Source organism: Elephas maximus, chromosome X (assembly GCF_024166365.1).
Source record: "Elephas maximus indicus isolate mEleMax1 chromosome X, mEleMax1 primary haplotype, whole genome shotgun sequence".
NCBI lineage: Eukaryota > Metazoa > Chordata > Mammalia > Proboscidea > Elephantidae > Elephas > Elephas maximus.
The window spans coordinates 98,355,920-98,369,104 of NC_064846.1; the positions used below are offsets into that span (position 1 = coordinate 98,355,920).

At 42.1% G+C, this 13,185-nt stretch overlaps 1 pseudogene; it reads right to left on the reverse strand.

Annotated features, from left to right (window-relative positions):
• Positions 1-928: 928 nt before the first annotated feature.
• Positions 929-1,499, reverse strand: LOC126068758 (rho-related GTP-binding protein RhoG-like; annotated as a pseudogene).
• Between the last annotated feature and the right edge of the window lie 11,686 nt (positions 1,500-13,185).

Consider the following 13,185-nt stretch of genomic DNA (forward strand, 5'->3'; position numbering starts at 1 on the left):
AAATAAGTTTGGGAAATGTTGCATACATATTAAGTTATACAATCCCGCAGTAAAGGAACCTGTTGAATTTTATTTAAATCACTGGTTCCCAAGCTTATTTGACCACAGACCCTTTTAAGGAACATGTTACCATCTTAAAGACCCCTGGTGGTGCAGTAGTTAAGCACTCAGCTGCTAACCAAAAGGTCAGTGGATTGAACCCACCAGACACTCCCTGGGAGGAAGATGCAGCAATCTGCTTCCATAAAGATTACAGCCTTGGAAGCCCTATGGTGCAGTTCTACTCTATTCTACAGGGTTGCTATGAGTTGGAATTGACTGGGAACAACGGATTTTGGTTTTGTTTTGGTTTTTATTGCCATCCTACAGAACTTTGGAAAATGCTGCTTAACCTCTTTTGCAAAAATGTCTCATCTAAAGAATGGGAGGAACATGTTAAAATTGGGAACACTCAGGAATCACACATAAAATGGTTTTCAAAAATTAGTACACAGAAAGTTTAAGGCACAATTTAAAAACTGGGGAACCTTGTCCTTCTGTGAGGCAGTTGCTCAATAATAATACAACAAGGAAGGCTGAAATTAGACTTAAAGGGAGATAAGCAAAAGCCTACAAAGAACAGTACTAGGCTGCTCTGGTTAGTCATGGCCTGACCAGGAGAGAAATAAAAGCACTCAGTAGAGTCTCCTCTTAACTGCTTTGATGGGGACACACACACGCACACACAAACTTCCTCTAAAAGATTCAGACCAAACTTCAAAGCAGCTGTGTACCAACTAGCTTGTCTTCATTCCTCCAAAAGCAAAATAACTTGAGTCTAACATTTCTAAGGGAAGAGAGAAATGGCTCATACTGGCACTGTAAAAAGCTGTCAGAGGAATCCACTCTTACTGTCCCTGGATGCAGTCCCCAAGTAGCACCCTCAGAGCTATAAGAGGACCCACTTCTTTGTGACCAGGTAAAGCACAACCCAGGCAACTTCTGAAAATAGTTCCTGAACCCCATCCTGCATCAGGGCTGAACATTCCAGATACTTGCACAGCACCCACCAGCTTAGCCAGGGAAGTGCCTTGATGAGGAATTGTGGGCACTAGGCTCTGCTCTTTCAGCTTCTTCACAGTTTCAAGGTTACTCCGCAGGTCCCTCTTGGTGCCCACCAGCAGAACAGGTATGTAGGGACAATGATGGGGGACCTCTGAGTGCCACTTATGCCTCACATTGGCATGAGATGATGGGTTGCCAATGGAAAAACAAATGACAAAGATATTGCTCTTGGGGGTAGGAGAGTGTTCTCAATCGGTCATATTCCTCCTGGCCACCTGTGTCCCATAAGTTCAGGCTGACTATTTGGCCATCCACAGATGTCTGGGCACTATAGTTGTCAAAGACAGTGGGGATATACTCCTCAGGAAAGGCATTTGTTGTGTAAAAATCTGATGAGGAGGCAGGTATTTACATACAGCACCATCTCCTACAACCATACATTTGATCATCTGCATTCTTCCCTTGGAATCCTATGTCAAGAAGGAAAATTCTGAGATACTTGATTAATTTAGGAAGCCTGTGCTTTATAAGGAGCCCTGGTCGTGCAGTGGTTAAGAGCTCAGCTGCTAACCAAAAGGTCGGCAGTTCAAATCCACCAGCCACTCCTTGGAAACCCTTATGAGGCAGTTCTGCTCTGTCCTATAGGGTCACTACGAGTCAGACTCGATTTGAAGGCAATGGATTTATGCTTTATAAACATTTCTCTCCAGAGAAAGAAAAGGAGTAAGACCTCTACTCCCTGTTGCCTCAATGCCATAGAAGAGTCAGCTGGGAAAGGTTATATAAGGCAAGAGTTCTTACCCTGGATCCATGGACTGCTGGAGGATAGGCTTCAGTAGGTCCAAGAAGCCACCTCTGAAGTTGTGTGCAATATTATGTGTATGTGCATATATAAACAGTGAACAGAGGAGCCCCCAAATCTGCAAAGTAACAGGAAATGGGCCAGGGCACAGAAACAAAGCCATTGCCCAGAACAATGGGGCAGGGTATCAGAAAATAGCCCGCAAACTTCTTTAAAGTTGTCTTACAGAAGCAGCTGGATAAAACCAGCTCCAGGGACTTGTGCAGAACATCCACCTGTGACCTCTGTGTGACCTTCCACCGGGGCAGTGAGGGGCAGCAACAGCAGCTGGGAATCGAACTTGGGGAGCAAGAGACTGCGCAGGCACGACACCCCACAAGTCCTGCTATGAATCCCAGAGGCCTCCAGGACAGGAGCCATCTTAGAAAGCTGCTGCACACGCACTATAGTTTACATATCCCTGCCTATGCCTATGAGTAAACATGAATCTTCCCCTCCCCCAAGAACTTTTTAAAAATCCAGGCAAGTCCTTGTTCTGTGAGACAGGGGTATGCGTTGCTTAGGCCCTCCTCGTCTCTGCTTGCGAGCCTCCTCTTCGATAAAGCGTTGCTCGTGTGGAAAACTCTACGTGCCTTACCTGCTCATTCTTGAGCAGTGAGAGGCAAGAACCTTATTCCGGTAACACATAGGTGAATTTTTCTGGAAAGAAGACCCAAAGCTTTCAACAGATTCTGAAAAAGGCTGTGAGCCCAAAAAGATTAAAAACCATTCATATAGAAACAAGGTTCCCAAGGTTGAAACAAAAGAAATCTGGTTTTTACTTTTGATCTGTGGCTATATGCTCAGCAAAGGAACCTCCATTCCTGAAAAACAGTGACATTATGATACTGGAGAGAAAGTTAGACCAGTCAGACTCAAACATATAGAGAAGTGGTTAAGAGCCTAGGTTCTGAAATCAGATTGCCTAAGTTCAAAACCCAGTTTTACTTTTTCCTAACCTTTGTGAACTTGGGCATGTTTTTAACCTGATGGTTAGATGAGTGAATGTATGTGTAGCGTTTATTAGTCCCTGCCACATAAGAAGTACTCATTAAATTAGAAGCTACTCTGATTTCATAATAAGTATTCTACTATTCTACTACCAGCAAAGGCAAAAAATCTGTAATGTGGTTACAATGCTAGACAAACCAGGCGTCTCATCCCCTTCCCACCTTATCTGAATAAAATCACAGGTCATCACACCACCATACTCTCATCCATTTTTTCGTTAATCAAGTATTTGAGAGTTAATGGTATGGCATAGATGTTATCCATGAAGCATGTTTACTATGAGCGCCCATGTTTTTACTCCCGTATTAATATGCTGTCAATGCTCTACCCTCAATTTAGGCTCCAAGCCCTCCATTTTTAAATTATCAATCAATTACAGCCCTAATTTCAGACCTGATCCTTAAAGCATTAACTTTTTCAAGTGTCAGAGCATACAGGAAAGAGGATAAATAGTTTTATATATATAGAGGTTACAAGAAAAAAATGAGAATCAATTTTTCACTTTGGGAATTTGAGGAAATAGATACATCCCCCATTCTGTTGTTTTATTAGCTAAGGTCTACATTAGGCCCATGTCATAGGCAATAATAATAATAATAATAAAGTAACCTGCCTCATTTTGGGTAAAGGTAAAGAAGAGTTGCGTTTCCGAGTATGGTTCACACAGGCCCACTAGGGGTAGCTGTCTCCCCACACACAGCCAATTCTGACCAGCAAGGCATTCCAACTAGAAGCCTTCTTTTAGCAACAAGCCTCACATCTAAAAGAAGCCCAGAGCTTAATTTGTCTCTGGCAGGCAAACCACCCCAGGGTATTCACTGACAATCAACTCTGTCTTTTTCCATATAGGTGTAAAGATTAAACACACGAGGTAAATGGGAACAGGACAAAGTTACCACCACATTCCTTGAGAATAGTCTTCCTTGACTTTCCCAGTCTGGATTAATTTCTTTCTCCTCTGAATTCCCAGAGCAATTACTGCCTATGCAGCTCATCTTCCCAGCCTTCTCTAGGTACCATTCAATGTTCAATATGTCTGCTCAAAGTGACTGCTTTCAGGACAATAGTGCAGCTCAGGGGGTTGCTGAACCACAGCAAAACTCTCAGGCACAAGGACCGCTTTGCACTCCAAGCTCAGCTCCTCATTTCTATAACTAGGAAAAGGCATCTTCACTAATTTCTACTTGTTCATATCTACCAATAACCCTGGTATATATGATCTGCAGACAGTGGGCACTAAAATTACACTGATGGCTAAGGGCCTAGAGGATGAAATACAGCTAGAACATCCCAGCTCTGAAACAAAACCCAAAGCAGTCTCAATATCCTACATAAACCCCCCAACTCATAGCAAACAGCCTATAAAGGGGAGAGTTCAGCAAAAGTTTCAGGTATTTTGGGGGGGGCTGCTTTCTACAGTTCACTCATTTGTTCAGTCAACATGTTGATTATACTATTCTCTTTACTTGTGTGTGTCTGAAATTTAAAAGTTTAAAAATAAAAAAATGCTTTTTAAAAGTGTTGAGGGCTCTGAGAGAAGGTTAGGAATTACAAGGGAAAGGCAATTATTGTAGGCTGTACATCATCTATATTAGAAAAGCTTGTTTATCTCAGTTGGAGGATCTAACATGATGCTTTCCCCTCATCATTATCACCATGATCCACACCCAGATAGCACTCGGTGCAATGCATTGCTAAAAAAAAAAAAAAGAACCCAAACTCGTTGCCAACAGAGTCTATTCCAACTCATAGCGACCTTATAGGAGAGAGTAGAACTGCCCCATATGGTTTCCAAGGCTGTAAATCCTTACAGAAGCAGACTGCCACATCTGTCTCATGTAGAGCACTGGTGGTTTCGAACTGCTGACCTTTCGGTTAGCAGCCGAGTGCTTCACCACTTTGCCACAGGGCTCCTCCAATGCACTTTTAGGTGGCCTTCAAAAAAGGGTAAAAAAGTGTCCCTGAATCCTAGAAGCTTATAGTCTTTTGGCAAAGGGAGGACCTATATAAAAAAGGCAAACAATAATACACGGTAATGAGTGGCTGTCTTAGTTATCTAAAAAACCCGTTGCTGTTGAGTCGATTCCAACTCAAAGCAACCCGATAGGACAGAGCAGAGCTGCCCCATAGAGTTTCCAAGGAGCACCTGGTGGATTTGAACTGCCAAACTTTTGGTTAGCAGCCGTACCTCTTAACCACTGCAGCACCAGGATTTCCATCGTAGTTATCTAGTGCTGCTATAATAGAAATACCACAAGTGGGTAGCTTTAACAAACAGGAATTTATTTTCTTACAGTTTAGGAGGCTAGAAGTCTGAATTCAAGGCGTTGGCTCTAGGGGAAGGCTTTCTCTCTCTGTCAGCTCTGGGGGAAGGTCCTTGCTCCTTGGTGATCTTCATATGGTGTGGCATCTATCTTCCCCATCTCTGCTTCTTTTGCTTGTTTGTTTAAACTCTTTTACATCTCAAAAGAGATTGATTTAAGACACACCCTACACTAACACTGCCTCGTTAGTATAACAAAGAAAACCCATGCCCAAATAGGATTATAACCTCTACAAGGGTTAGGATTTACAACACATACATTTGGGGAACACAATTCAATCCATAACATTCCACACTTTGGCCCCCCAAAATTCATGTCCTTCCCAAATGCAAAACACATTAACCCCATCGCATCATCCCAAAAGTCTTAAATCAACTTGAAGTCCAAAATTTCATCTTCCGAATCATCTAAATCAAATCTGGGTGAAACTTAAGACATATTCCATCCTGGGTCAAAATTCTTCTTTATTGGTGAACCTGTGAAATTCAGAATACAAGTTATTTGCTTCCAAAGTACAATGGTGGAACAGGCACAAGGTAGACATTTCTATTACAAATGCGAGAAATTGGAGGGAAAGAAAGGATAACAGGTACCAAGCAAGTCCAAAACTCAGCAGAACAAATTACATTGGTTCCCAAGGTTTGAAAACAATCCTCTGTTCTCCTGAACAATCCGGGCAATGACTCCACCCTCCAGACTCTGGGCATTGGCCACGCCCTCTGAATTCTGGGTGGAAGTCCCTCAGCCCTGAGCTTCAGCCCCACCTTCCAAGGCCCACTGAGACAGCAAATCAGCTCTCTCCACTTCGGGTGGTTCCATTCTCCTAGTCCATCTGAGTAGTGACCCCACTTCCTCAGCCCTGGCAGTCTCCTGTTCTCCTGCGCCTTGGGCATGGCAGCTCCACCCCTCTACTTTGGGTGGAGGTCCTATCCTTTTGGCCACTGGGCGTGGCAGGCCCACACTCCAGAACAGAGTTGGTGGAGATCTGACTCTTTGTCTCCACCCTTTGAAACAGTGGCAGACCCACTTCCCAAGCTCCTTTCAATAGTTCTGCTGATCTATGAGCTGCTCTACAGATGGTCTTTTTCTTTTCTTGGAGGACAAGAGATGTAGCTCCTTTGGCCTGTTTCCTGCCTGTAGAATTCCAAGAGGCAAAGAGCTTTCCTTCCTTTTGTCCTATTTCTGTACTCTTCAGCCTAAGCCGATGGGCTTTCTGCTGTGGTAGTTGGTTAGATGCATCAGTCACAGGCTTAATCTCTTTAACGAAAGGTTGTGTAGCTATGCCCTTGGTGAAAATTCTAGAACATGTGTCCTTAGATTATACAACAGAATATTCCAAATCTTTCCGTTTTGTTTTGGTTTTGCACCATTTATTTTTAAGTCCACCTTTCCTCTCACAATTTAGTACAAGGAACAAAGAGAAATCACACAGCCCCTTCAAGATCTTGCTTAGAAATCCCCTCTGCCAAATACCTAGATTCTTCACTTACAAGTTCTACTTTCTACCAAACATTTGAACATAATTCAGACAAGTTCTGTGCCATTGCATAAAAAGCATTGCCCTTTCTCCATTGTTTAATCACATGTTCATTATTCCCAGGGGTGGATTAACCAGTAAGCAAGGTACACACAGGCTTACAATAATCAAGGTACACATGGGCTTACTTGTGCTTACTTATTTACTTAATAATCTATACTGCACAACTGTAGTGCACTTGTGAAATTTTGCACTACAGAATAGTAAGTAAACACAGGTAAGCCTGTCTGTACCTTGCTTATTGGGTAATCCATGTCTGATCTCCTTTTAAAGCCTCACCAGAAGCATATTTAACATACACATTTCTAGCAGCATTCTATTGACGGTGCCATATGTATTCTCTAAGACGGTAGAGACTTTCTCTATGACTCTCCTCACTTCCTTCTGAGCCCTCACCAGAATTGCCTTCAACAGCTATAATTCTATCAACTGTCTCTTCAAGGCAATCTAGGCTTTTACTATTAAAAAAAACTCTTCCAGCCTCTACCCATTACCCAATTCCAAAACCACTTCCATATTTTAGGTATTTGTTATAGCAACACCCCCCCCCCCTTCTTGGTACCAACTGTCTTAGGCTGGATTCTCAGAGGAGAAAAACCAGTGAAGAATATATATATAAATACAGAGAGAGATTTATTTCAAGGAAATGGCTCACACAATTGTGGAGGCTGGCAAGTCCCAAATCCGTGGGTCAGTCGGCAGGCTGGGAGGTTTCTCCTGACTCACATGGCTGGTGGGGCTGACGAACCCCAAATCTGCAGGTCAGGCAGCAGGCTGCTGGTTCAGGGGATTGTAGGAACTGGTGAATCCAAAATCTGTAGGCCAGGCACCAAGCTGCTGGCTCAGGGCATTGTGGGAGCTGGTGAATCCAAAATATGCAGGTCAGGCAGCAGGCTGAAGGCTTCTCAAGTCCCAAGAACTGGAGGTCAGAGGTTGACAAGCCGAACGCAGGATAGAGAGCTTTACCAGAACATCTGTTTATATCATGCATGCAAGCCACACCCCCAAGGAAACTCTTCTTCCAACTAACTGGCTGCTCATATCAGACCACAAAATGGGAGGTGATTACACAGTGTCTGCCAAACACTGAGAATCACAGCCTAGCCAAGTTGGCAGAAAACATTAACCATCACAGTGGCTCAGAGGGAAGCAAAGAGAAACTAAATATTGACAGCCTATTATAGGTATTGTGCTATGTGCTTTCACGTACCTTATCCTATCTAAAGGAACCCTCGTGGTGCAGTGCTTAAGAGCTCAGCTGCTAATCAAAAAGTAGGTGATTCAAACCCACCAGCCGCTACTTGATAGAAAGATATGGCAGTCTGCTTCCATAAAGATTACAGCCTTGGAAACCCTATGGTGCAGTTCTACTCTGTCCTATAGGGTTGCTCTGAGTCAGAATCTACTCGACAGCAAAGGGTTTGGTTTTTCTTTTCTGTTTTGGGTTTTTTTGTTTGTTCATTTCGTTATTTGTTTATCTTATTTAAACCTCGCAATAGACGCTGTGAAGTAGATATTATAGCAACTGGACCCCCATGTGGCTGTGGTGATAGAAACAATGCTGGAGATTGCATGATAGAACTTTGCAAGACCAGCAACTTCTTCATTGCAAATACCTTTTTCAACAACGTAAACGGCAACTATACATGTGGATCTCACCAGATGGAATATACAGGAATCAAATTGACTCCATCTGTGGAAAGAGATGATGGAAAAGCTCAATATCATCAGTCAGAACAAGGCCAGGGGCTGACTGTGGAACAGACCATCAATTGCTCATATGCAAGTTCAAGTTGAAGCTGAAGAAAATTAGAACAAGTCCACAAGAGCCAAAGTATGACCTTGAGTATATCCCACCTGAATTTAGAGGCCATCTCAAGAACAGATCTGACTCATTTAGCACTAATGACTGAAGACTAGACAAGTTGTGGAATGACATCAAGGATATCATACATGAAGAAAGTAAAAGGTCATTAAAAAGACAGGAAAGAAAAGACCAAAATGGATGTGAGAAGAAAGTTAAAGTTGCTCTTGAACATCAATTAGCTAAAGCAAACGAAAGAAATGATGAAGTAAAAGGGCTGAACAGAAGATTTCAAAGGCTGGCTTGAGACGACAAAGTATTATAATGACATGTGCAAAGACCTGGAGTTAGAAAACCTAAAGGGAAGAGCAAGCTCAGCATTTCTGAAGCTGAAAGAACTGAAGAAAAAATTCAAGCCTCGAGTTGCAATACTGAAGAATTCTACGGGAAAAATACTAAATGATGCAGGAAACGTCAGAAGAAGATAGAAGGAACACATAGAGTCACTATACCAAAAAGAATTGGTGGATGTTCAACCATTTCAGGAAGTAGCATATGATCAGGAACCGACGATACGGAAGCAAGAGGTCCAAGCTTCACTGAAAGCATTAGTGAAAAACAAAGCTCCAGGAATTGATGGAATACCAATTGAGATGTTTCAACAAATAGATGCAGCACTGGAGGTGCTCACTCATCTATGCCAAGAAATTTGGAAGACAGCTACCTGGCCAATCAACTGGAAGAGATCCATATCTATGCCTGTTCCAAAGAAAGGTGATCCAACCAAATGTGGAAATTATCAAACAATATCATTAATATCACACACAAATAAAATTTTTCTGAAGATCATTCAAAAGCAGTTGCAACAGGAACTACCAGAAATTTGAGCAGGATTCAGAAGAGGATGTGGAACCAGGAATACCATTGCTGATGTCAGATGGATTATGGCTGGAAGCAGAGAATACCAGAAAAATGTTTACTTGTGTTTTATTGACTATGCAAAGGTATTTGACTGTGTGGATCATAACAAATTTGGATAACATTGCAAGGAATAAGAATTCCAGAACACTTCTTTGTGCTCATGAGGAACCTGTGCAAAGACCAAGCAAGAGGCAGTCATTGAACAGAACTAGGGGGTACTGCATGGTTTCAAGTCAGCAAAGGTGTATGTCAGGGTTGTATCCTTTCATCACACTTATTCAATCTGTATGCTGAGCATTAATCCAAGAAGCCGGACTATATGAAGAAGACTGTGGCATCGGGATTGGAGGGGAGGCTCATTAACAACCTGCGATTTGCAGATGACCCAGCCTTGCTTGCTGAAACTGAAGAGGGCTTGAAGCACTTACTGATGAAGATCAAAGACTACAGCTTTAAGTGTGGATTACATCTCAACATAAAGAATACAAAAATCCTCACAACCGGACCAAGAAGCAACATTATGATAAATGGAGAAAAGATTGAGGTTGTCAAGGATTTCATTTTCCTTGGATCCACAATCAACACCCATGGAAGCAGCAGCCAAGAAATCAAAAGATCCGTTGCATTGGGCAAATCGGCTGCATATGACCTCTTCAAAGTGTTCAAAAACAAAGATGTCACCTTGACGACTATGGTGCACCTGACCCAAGCCATGGTGTTTTCAATTGCCTCATGTGCATGTCAAAGTTGGACAATTAATAAGGAAGATCGAAGAATTGATGCCTTGGAATTGTGGTGTTGGCAAAGGATATTGAATATACCATGGACTGCCAAAAGAACAAAAAAAAATCATCTTGGAAGAAGTACAGCCAGAATGCTCCTGAGAAGCAAGGATGGCAAGACTACGTCTCACATACTTTGGACATGTTATCAGGAGGGATCAGTCCCGGGAGAAGGACATTATGCTTGGTAAAGAAGAGGGTCAGCAAAAAAGAGGAATGCCCTCAACGAGATGGATTGACACAGTGGCTACAATAATGCACTCAAGCATAGCAAGGATTGTGAGGTTGGCGCAAGACCAGGCAGTGTTTCATTCTGTTGTACATAGGGTCGCTATGAGTCAGAACCGACTCAACAGCACCTAACAGCAGCAACATAGAACTGGAATTTGGGAGATGCCTGGAGCTACAGAGACCCCAGAAGGCTTCCTCCTTCCCTTTCCACTTCAGTCATTCACTTGTAACCCTGGAATTACAGTTTCTTGTAAGTGTTCCAATCTCATCTGACAAAGCATCCTTCTCTGTATGTACACTGCATGGTAGTCAATCTTCTCTGAGGCTGAACACAATATAAAAGACCCAACAACAGTCAAGGTGAGAACGCAGTGCAAAGTATTACTGTTTCTAACATAGTCTCCTCTAAGTCCTACCCTTCCCCACAAGTTTGAGTCTACATTCACTTGAATTCACTCTCTGTAAATTTCTGAAACCTAAACAATCAGCAGGTCCACAGAAGGCCCCCCTTCTTATTTACTACTCTCTGCAACTTAGCTACCTACTAAATCGGAGAAGCTTTTCACATTTAAAACTGACTTCTTTGGTTCGAGATGAACAAAGGATACTCCACTTGTGAGTTAAGGAAGCCACATGAACACTTCCTAACTCGTAGTCAGGAGAGATTATCTGTACTTGGAAATTTAACAGAAAGGGTGGCAATCTGGTTTTGGTTATGAGTGCAATGCTGGATTCACAGAATAAGTTGGAAAGTATTCCCTCCACTTCAATTTGCGGGGGAGAGTTAGTGTAGAAGTGGCAATATTTCCTCCTTAAATAAATGTTAGGTAGAGTTCACCAGTGAAGCCATCTAGGCCAGAAGTTTCCTTTGTGGGTATGTTTTTAATTATAAATTCTATTTCATTAATAGAGATGGGGTAATCACATTACCTGTTTCTTCTCAGGTGAGCTTTTGTAGTTTGGGTATTTCAAGGCATTTGTCCATTTCATCTAAGTTGTCAAATTTATTGACATGAAGTTTTTCATATTTCCTAATTATCCCTTTAATATATGCAGAATCTGTAATGATGTCACTTCTCTCTTCCCTAATATTTGTAATTTGTGTGTTTTCTCTTTTTTCCTAATCAGAATGGCTAGAGTCAATTGTGTTGATCTTCTCAAAGAACAAACTTTGGTTTCATTGATTTTCTCTATTGTTTTCCTGTTTCCATTTCACTGATTTCCAGTTTGTTTTTTATTATTTGTTTTTATACTTTGAGGTTTTTTGTTATTATTATTGCGCTTTAATGAATATTTATAGAGCAAATTAGTTTCTCAATAATCAGTTAATACACATATTGTTTTGTGACATTTGTTGCCAACCCCATGACATGTCAACACTCTCGCATTCTCAGCCTTGGGTTCCCATTTCCATTTGTCCAGATTTCCTGTCCTCTCCTCCCTTCCCTTTCTTGCCCCTGGGCTTGTGTGCCAACTTAGCCTTGAATACGTGGTTGAGCTAGCTACGTGTATTATTGTTTGTTTTATGGGCCTGTCTGATCTTTGGCTGAAGGGTGAACCTCAGGAGTGAGTTCAGTACTGAGTTAAAAGGGTGTCCAGGGGCCATACTCTCAGGATTTTTCCTGTGTCTGCCAGACCAGCAAGTCCGGTCTTTTTTTGTGAGTTTCAATTTTGTTCTACATTTTTCTCCAGCTCTGACTGGGACCCTCTATTGTGATCTCTGTCAGAGCAGTCAGTGGTGGTAGCCAGGCACCATCTAGATGTGCTGGACTCAGTCTGGTAGAGGCTGTGGTAGTTGTGGTCCATTAGTCTTTTGGACTAATCTTTCCCTTATGTCTTTGGTTTTCTTCATTCTCCCTTGCTCCAGACAGGGTGGGACCAGTGGAGTATCTTTGATGGTCACTCCCAAGCTTTTAAGACCCCAGAGTCTACTCACCAAAGTAGGATGTAAAACATTTTCTTTATAAACTATGTTATGCCAATTGAGCTAGATGTCCCCCGAGACCGTGGTCTCCAGCCCTCAGCCCATTAATTCAGTCCCTCAGGGAGTTTGGATATGTCTATGGAGCTTCCATGACCTTGCCTTGGTCAGGTTGTATTGAGTTCGCCAGTATTGTGAACTGTCTTACCCTTCACCACAGTTAGCACTTATCTATTGTCTAGGTAGTATTTTTTCCTCCTCACCCTTCCCCCACCTTGCAACCATCAAAGATTGTTTCTTTCTGTGTGTCAACCTTTTCATGAGTTTTTATAATAACGGTCTCATACAGTATTTGTCCTTTTGTGATTGACTTATTTCACTCAGCATAATGCCCTCCAGATTCATCCCTGTTGTGAGATGTTTTGCAGATTCATCATTGTCCTTTATTGTTGTGTAGTATTCCATTGTGTGTCTGTACCATAGTTTGTTTATCCATTCATCTGTTGACGGGCACCTAGGGTGTTTCCATCTTTCTGATACTGTGAATAATGCTGCAATGAATATGGGTGTGCATATGTCTATTTGTGTGACAACTCTTTTTTCTCTAGGACATATTCCTAGGAGTGGAATTGCTGGATCATATGGTATTTCTATTTCTAGCTTTTTAAGGAAGCACCATATCGTTCTCCAAAGTAGTTGAACCATTTTGCATACCCACCAACAGTGCATAAGAGTCCCAATCTTCCCACAGCCTCTCCAACATTTGTTA